Here is an 8,584-nt window from a genome sequence, read left to right on the forward strand (position 1 = left end):
GCCCGCACAAAGCCCACTGAAAATCTTATGTTTTAGTCATATTTGTAACTACCCAAAATCCTATGTTATTTATCATGTAAGCCTAGTTAAGTTAGCAAAATACAATTTTACCCATCAAAATTTCTAACCCATCAATTTTACTTAGTTGTTGTATTGAAGGACGTCATTTTCCTATTAAATCATATTAAGAATTTTGTTGATGTCAATTTGTTGTTCTAATTATATTACTTTATTATTTTATTTACATTATATAATATTATAATATTCTCATTATATTACTTTATGTTCTCATTATATTACTTTACATTAAATCATATTATATTCTCATTATATTACTTTATTTACATTATATTATATTATACTTATAATTACGTAATACTTGAAGGCAATTGCTTTTGTTTTGAACATAAATATACGATGTTTGTTCAATCCACAAACGCTTTAAACTTCAAAAAAATTGAACATATAAAATTTGGTACTTGATAAAATATTTTCATATAGAATTTGTCCAAAATAATAATTGATTATTCATAAAATTTGTCCAAAATTATTAATGCTCACAAAAATAGAATACCAAAATAAATATAAGTTTTTTGATATAAAGATGCTAATTTTTGTAAGGAGTTTAGCTTGAAAAGATGTTAATTTAAACAAAACGATTTTATAGGAATAATTAGGGTAAAATGATGATAGTTTAGTAATTAACTTAAACTAATGAGGATAATTTTGACAATCATAATTTTAATCCTTACTTGTGATTTATTGTACCAAACACTACAATAAGATAACTCACAATTATCTTAATCTACCAAACACCCAATATATGTAAATTAACTAATCGAAACTATGATTACTATCATAATGGTATCATGTCTAGTCGAAACATGACATAGCTACCAAACGAGTCCTAAATAGATTACAAAGATTGAGATAGATATAGTAAATTACCAAAATAAAATAAAATTTTAATAATTAACCCTAATCAGAAGAAAACCGCCTCAATCGGAATAGAAATTCTTTTTTTCCCACGCTTACGCGCATCTAACCGTTGATTTATCTCCACGTACTCATATCTGAACCGTAGATCCCCTAAACCTCTGCTATATAAATAGCCCTGCAGCTACAACGAAAAGTGGTTGTGTCTCTACCTCCCTTTTACTTTTTGTAGGTTTCGATCGACAGCTGATCATCGATCTCGTTATGTATATTCGGCGTTTGTATTCACCTTTGATTTTCTGCTGCCTGCTTTTCCATTTAGCTGAATCTACGGCCGATCAATGAAGATTTTATGTTTGAATTTACGATGGCTTGATTTTTGTTCGATTTTCTGCTTAGATGGAGCTCGGAGAGATCTGTTTTAGCAATCAGCTGAGTCGATGAAATTCGTTCATTGATCTGCCCATGGTATGTCCTTTTTATTAATTTTGATTTCTCCTATTTGTTTCAGATTTTGTTGATTTCGGTTGGAGTTGCTATTAGTCTTTGTCCTTTGATGATTTTACTTTCCGTGATTGAGTTGTATGACTGGTGATTTTTGTAGGTAAACGATCTTATTCATGCTTAGCCGAGCACGAGAGGCTTTCCGTCATTCATCGCCATCGTCTCAAAAACTGGTGAAACTTGATTGGTTAAACAACGAGAGAAGTCCAAGGTGCGGTTCGCCATTCGTATAAATGGAACTCTAGGTAGTGTTGTAGTCGTATGTAAAAAAAAGTGTTGAGTGATATATTTGATCTTCTGAGAGAAGACGAGTGGGTGAGCTGATCGGCCTTTACCATGTTGGGTGCGCTCGCATGGTAGGTCACCACATAATAAAAGCTATTTTTTGTGTTTAGAGGGGAGATGGTACGGTGATTTGTCCGGCTCTCCCCTCTTGTGTGCGGTGTTCTTCGTTTTTTGCTTCTCTTCTTTCCCATAACCCCGTCGCCATCATCTAGTTCAGCACTTATAACTCCGTCAAACAGTTTCAGTATTTGCTGGCTTTGAATGGTAACATTTTGAGCCATTCATTCAAGACCAAAACATGATATTAATCGACGAAAATGAACTTCACAAGGGCTGGGGCGGATGAATTCACCTATAAGGTACAAATTAGCACTCTGCCTCTTTACGTTGTTAATTTTCTTCTAATCTTGTCTCTAAGTTATCCAGTGACTCAATAAGGCATCAGGTACAAATACGCACTCTACTATCCTTCAATATTGTCTTTACACTACTGTAAATGATCTGATTTACCAAACCTTGAGCCTGAAAACAGTTACTCAATCAGAGCCGACCTAGACAATTATTCTTTGTTGAGGACAATTAATTTCTGAATTTCATCCATCTTTTGCTGGAATCCACTACACCATGTACATGAAATCATGGCACGTTCATGCACCACAACAAGCACAATAAGTGTATGATTGCTGGCTCATGCCACAGTTCCTTCTGACATTTGATATCTTAATAATTGTCAATCAGTTAAATTCTACTATATATTGTGTCTTTCTGCATTCCAATCATATTCAATGACTCAATTGTCAAGGTTGTACAATTTGAACAGTATGGTTTTGGCTCTTTTTGCCTTCCCTCAAAGTTAATGACTCAATACGTCTGTTTGTTTACAAAGTTGTACACTTGAACCGTATGGTTTCAGCAATCTTAAGCTATTATTTCTTTTAATATATTGAGACAGTTGTGGTGGTTTGATCTGTTGGTTTACCTCTATTAGTTTTTTATTTGGATGGATCTTATAGCTTTTAGTTAGTGTCCATGTAATCCCTTATGCTGGGAAGGCATGGCCTTTTACTTTTATAATATATTAGCTACCTGGTTGTGAACCATATTACTTTCAAGGTTCTGCTGTTTCTTAGAGATGGGAGCTAATGAAGTTAATGAAAAGTAGTTTATTTTCCAAACTAATATTATGTAATCTAGGCTGATTCCATAGTTGGATGTGGAATATGCTGGTACTGCTACATGAGCTTCTGATATTGAAGGGACCATCTCAAGGGTGATTGGTTGTTTGTTTGTGAGTTTATGAAGATGTTTTGCCCATTGAATGGATGATATTCAACAGTGACTTATTGTATATTTTCAAGATTATGAATGTTCCATAGTTTGAAGATTTTTCTCCCATAAACTGTTGCTCTAGACTGTGAGGTTCTTTGGAACTTGTTAGCTCTTATAGCTGAACTGGTTCCTTAAATCTATTCAACTGCTAGCTGGCATTGAGCTTTCCTCTTGTTTCTGCTTATGTCTGTAAACACTGTTCAGCTGGCCAAGCGTGACTTGTGATGGTGATGCTAGCTGCTGCTGGGATTGAGAATACAGCAATGCCCTTTTCTCCAACCCATTGGTATTTCGTTAAATGAATTCTGTACTCTTTTTAATTCATCGTATTTCCATTGGTATGTTACTGTATTTTTATTCATCTAAATATACATGGTTTAATTTGCAGCTGCTGTTTACTTGTTTTTGTATTGAATTTGTTACTTGTTGTCTTAGTAAGTGATGATCAAGTTTTATTTTTTTAAAGTAGCTCATGTTATCGCTTGCTGACATTATATATGTTATGGGCGTGTGAGTGAAGTAACAGTGCCAGCAATTGTGAGAACAAGTTATTAGTTCATTTCAAATACTAACAGGATATGTAAAAGAATCTTGAAGTGGGAAATGAAGTTGCAAATTGTCATTCAAGAAGATTGAAGTGTGAAATATGAACAAATTGGAAATTAAGGCTGTGCTCCATTTCTGGAGTACTTGTGTATTCGATTGAAGTTGATCAGTGAGCTGCTCTTCGTGAAGAAATTGATCCAAAGGTTATGCTGCGTTTGGTATGATTTCTGGATCTATGTTCTCGAAAGTGGTAAGAACTGGTGAGGAGTTTTGTTTTGATATATGGATGGATTCATGAGCTCAGAAATGGTAGAGCGCTCAATCACCCAGTGGGGTGCATTGGGAGGATGGTGGTTCAATTCCACCTGGATCTAGTATTATTATATATATAAATACATAAAAATATCACAATTTTATCTTCTATTTCCACCTGGATTCCTTCATTGCATATATCATACGTCAGTATAATGTTATCTGTACAAATATTAAACTTTCGTAATCATATTGAAGAAAAAGAAAATTGCTCGAAAGTAATGTTTAGATGTCTAAATTCTGTAATTTATTGTTTTGAATGACAGAAGCCTCTTGTAGACAAAGACCGCATAAATGAAGTGATGCTGGATTGCCGATAGAGAAGTACAAGAGTCTAACCAGACAAATCAGTGAAAATTGCAAACAGCTATAGTTTTCAATCACATTTCTCTGTCTAAATTTATTATTTTTATAATTATATGGAGTATCTATCTATCTAAAAGCATACTAATACTTATTACTACCTTCGTCTCCCAAATTTTGACACACTTTGACCCAATACGGGTTTTAAGACATGTAATGGAACGAGTTGAAAAGGTTGGTGGGATGTGGGTCCTACTTTTAAAGTACTTAGTTTTATACTAATAAAATGTGAGTAGGAATGAGTTAGTGGAATATGAGGTCCACTACCAAAAATGATAAAAGTGAAGTGTGTCAAATTTTCAGGGATGGACCGAACTAGTAAACTGTGTCAAAATTTTGGGGACGGAGGTAGTAATATGTTTGCTTAATTTGTGAATAAAGAAATGCTAATCCTATATAAGTTCATTGCGAATAATTAAAATATGAATTTTATTGAAACTTTTAAAATTGGTAAAAATAAATAAACATTGGATATAATAAATAGTACTACTTCATTCATTCATGAAAAATAGTTCATTTTTCTGTTTCGGCATGTCAATCAAAAGTAGTCTTATACAAAATGAAAAGTTTCTACTTTATCCAATTTTTCTTTCCTTTCCTACATGTGTCAGTGTATCCATTTTTTCTATTCCGCTTTACTATTTTATTCACTTTATCTCTTTCTTTTTCGTATTTATCAATTTTATAGAGTATTAAAATTCTTATCGTCCACTAATTATACTATTTTTCGAAATGGATGGAGTATATTCTTATAGTATATACTATGATGTATAATTAAGCTTAAAAAAGAGAAAATCTTAATACAATCCTTATTGGAGCATCTTCAAGATAATTTTGGAAATTGATGGAGTATATTACTATATATATTTTTGGGGTAGTGATAAAATGCAAACTCATATAGTGTACAAATTCCAAACTTTTCAATACTGTGTCCACACAACTTCAACACAATGTCAACACTGTAAAATTTTAATATTTTGATGTCAACACAATTTCAATACAATGTCAATATAATATCAACACATCTGATATTTTCTGTTGCTATTATTTTATAATCTGTTGACATTTTTTAATGGTACAGATCATAGTTTGAAGTTTGTACAATATTTAGAATTTGCATTTGATTACATTCCTATACTTTAACGTATAATTAAGCTTAAAAAAAGAAAATCTTAATACTATCCTCATTAGAGCATCTTCAAGATAAAAAAGGTAAATGAAAAAGCTATATTATCTATATACCTTCTCAAAAGTGAAATATACATTCTAAAAAATAACATTTTCCAAAGAAAAAAGGTACAAAACTAGAAAGGTAAATATTTTTTAAAAAATAAAATAATTGTACAAAATGCATTCAAAAATAGTATAAAGTGTAATATCTTCTCTAATATCTTCCTTCTTGGAGATTAGATTACCCCCATTGATGAAGAGGTAAAAATACATCTTCAAAATGGGAAAATGTATAATAACTTCTCAAGTACCTCTTCCTTTGGACAATAAATTTTCATGGAAAAAAAGGTAAATATGGTATTTATATGACTCTATTTCTCCATTACCTCTCCCTTTGCAAATGCTTTTAATGAAAAGTTATTACTAATATTTTCATTTTTATCAATATGTCAAAACTAAGGGGTGTGATTCGTTTCGAACTTTTCTTAAGTTGCTAATTTGCTAACTCATCGATAAAAATGTCAACACGATGATACTGAAATGTCAACATAAACTTAAGTTGATATTTTAATACATTATGTTGACATTGATATTTAAATGTCAACATAGTTTATTAAAATGTCAACACAAATATGAAATATGTGTTGACATTTTTAATACACTAAATTGATGAGTTAGCGAGTTAGCAATTTAAGAAGAGTTAACATTTTCACTAATATATAGTAATACAAAGTATTTAAAATTCATATACTATTCACTACTCCCTCCTAGAGATGTCAAGTGGGCCAGCCCAGATTCGTTGTAGGCCAACCTAGGCCTGGCCCATTAGTGAAATAGAACGGGTATGGGCTGGGCTTAGTGGTTTAATTGAGCTCCAATTGGATTGTTTTATAAATCCAAGACCGGCTCGGGCTCAGGACCATTTGAAGCCCGGTCCAAGCCCAGGCCCAGAACCAGTCCAAGCTCGGCCCGAGCCTGGCTCAGGACAACTCACTTATGTAATTAGTAGCAGTAAATGTGTTCCATATGCCATTTCAAAATTTTAATTGTTCCACTTTTTTTAATAACTTTTAAAAGATCAATGCATACAATGAAACAAGATTAATTCATTGCTACTTTTAGATCACCGAGTTATTTTACATAATTGATGAATTCAATTAATCAACCTAAATCAAGACTTATAGTAACAAATTTTATTTCCATAATTATAATGATTAGTTGACAATTTTTTTTTATTTCAAGATTAATCGATCTTATTTTTAGATATAATCATAATTTACATAATTATAGAGATTACTTGTTAACTAATCTTTCCTACAATTAATCGTGTAATTGTGTTATACTCACATATTTGATTTGTATAGTTATAGAGATTAGTTGTTACTTAGTTTTCTTTTGTAAAAAATATTTCCATAATTATAGTGATGGATTAGTTAAATTTTTATGAGTGTTAGATTAGTAGATTTTAATTCCTGATTTTGAAGATTATATAAAACTATCGTGGTATATTTTTGCTTGTATACAAATCAATATACATGTCAAGACTATAATAGTATTATATTTTATGCGGTATTATGTGCTTACATTTATGAGTATATATTTGTTTACCTTTTTGTAGAAATATATGAATGTGTATTATGTTGAATGTGAACACACCCTTAGTTTCCGCCTGCACTAAGGGCGTGTTCACATTCCACTAATTAATTGTTGGGAGCTTACAGTTGAGGGTCGGCCCGCACTATTCATGCCAATTGAGGAAGAATTGAAATCTTGCAGGTAAGATTTGTCTGTGCATTGAAAAGTGCACCAAGAAATGGACTTGATTTTACACATTTGGCCCATCTTTCCACTTAGAGGGATACATTTGTCAATCCATAATTCTATTAGGTCCAAGTCACATTGTGGGTTACTATTTGGCTCTTGCTTGAATTCAAATCTTGTCTACTAAACAATAGGACCTATAATTATATATGTGACTAATTATGCCTCAATTCTTGAAAGATTTTAATCTTAGAAATTTTAGAATTGGTATTTTAGAATTGGTATTTTAGAAAAGTGCACCAAGAAATGGACTTGGTTTTACACATTTGGCACACCTTTCTACTTAGAGGGATAAATTTGTCAATCCATAATTCTATTAGGTCAAAGTTTTGGGTTATTATTTGGCTCTTATTTGAATTCAAATCTTGTATACTAAACAATGGGACCTATAATTATATATGTGTCTAATTATGCCTTCATTCTTGAAAGATTTTAATCTTAGAAATTTTAGAATTGGTATTTTTCTAAAAGTGAACACACCCTTAGTCTTTGTCTCGATTATATAATATATATGGGCTATCAAACGAACCCTAACTAGTGTGCCACTAAAATCTCGTGTTTGATTGAATTCAAAATTTTAGATTGTACGTAATATACAGATATCCATTTATTGAATATACTGATTTCAATCATGAATCAACTGTTAATATAAAATAATTGTTATACAACTTTCTTCATATGATTTTTACAGATCTGATTTGTGTGAATTTTTTCGAATATAAGTTGTGTTTCACTGAATAACAAATTCTATAAATTTATACTTACTAAGTATTTTTTAATATAGATTTTAAAATTCATCTGATTGACTCCATTAATTTAGATGAGTTTATATATTTCTAGATGTTAATGATCAAATATATTCCAATCTTCAATGATTTTATATTTATAAATATCCTTTATCAATTTTATCACAATCTTAAACTTAAATTATCAATTACTACTGTATATAATATTTTCAAATATATCAATTTCATTAGTCATTTTAGATAATTATTAAAATATTAAAATTACAATATTAATATTCTGATATAAAATATTTTTTAGAAAAAAATAACGTACTGTTTCGATATATCAGATCACGATTTCAGGATATGAGATTAAGATAATAGTATTATATTCTATAGATTATAAAGATTAATATCGATATAGTATAATATCAAAATAAAATATAGTACTCCTTTATCAAAATTAAAAAAAATTAGATTTATAAAATTAGTTTGCCCTATATCTAATTATATTCGGACTTTTCAATACAATTAGGTTTATACTAAACCGCCTCATTCAGAAAAGAAATAAACACATTTTCCACGCTGACGCG

The 8,584-nt window shown here is 30.7% G+C and overlaps 1 long non-coding RNA gene across 2 annotated transcripts; it reads left to right on the forward strand.

The window, feature by feature from the left end:
- Positions 1-1,136: 1,136 nt before the first annotated feature.
- On the forward strand, positions 1,137-4,375 carry LOC125223561 (uncharacterized). Of its 2 annotated transcripts, none has more exons than XR_016134600.1 (3): positions 1,137-1,404; positions 1,541-3,340; positions 4,179-4,375. It is a non-coding gene; the product is annotated as an uncharacterized LOC125223561 (long non-coding RNA). The 2 variants fall into 2 exon arrangements; XR_016134599.1 differs by lacking the exon at positions 4,179-4,375 and adding an exon at positions 3,630-3,720.
- Positions 4,376-8,584: the final 4,209 nt, after the last annotated feature.

The sequence above is a fragment of the Salvia hispanica genome, chromosome 1 (genome assembly GCF_029641045.1).
Source record: "Salvia hispanica isolate PSC_SH4W2 chromosome 1, Shi_PSC_v1, whole genome shotgun sequence".
NCBI classification, from domain to species: Eukaryota; Viridiplantae; Streptophyta; class Magnoliopsida; order Lamiales; family Lamiaceae; genus Salvia; species Salvia hispanica.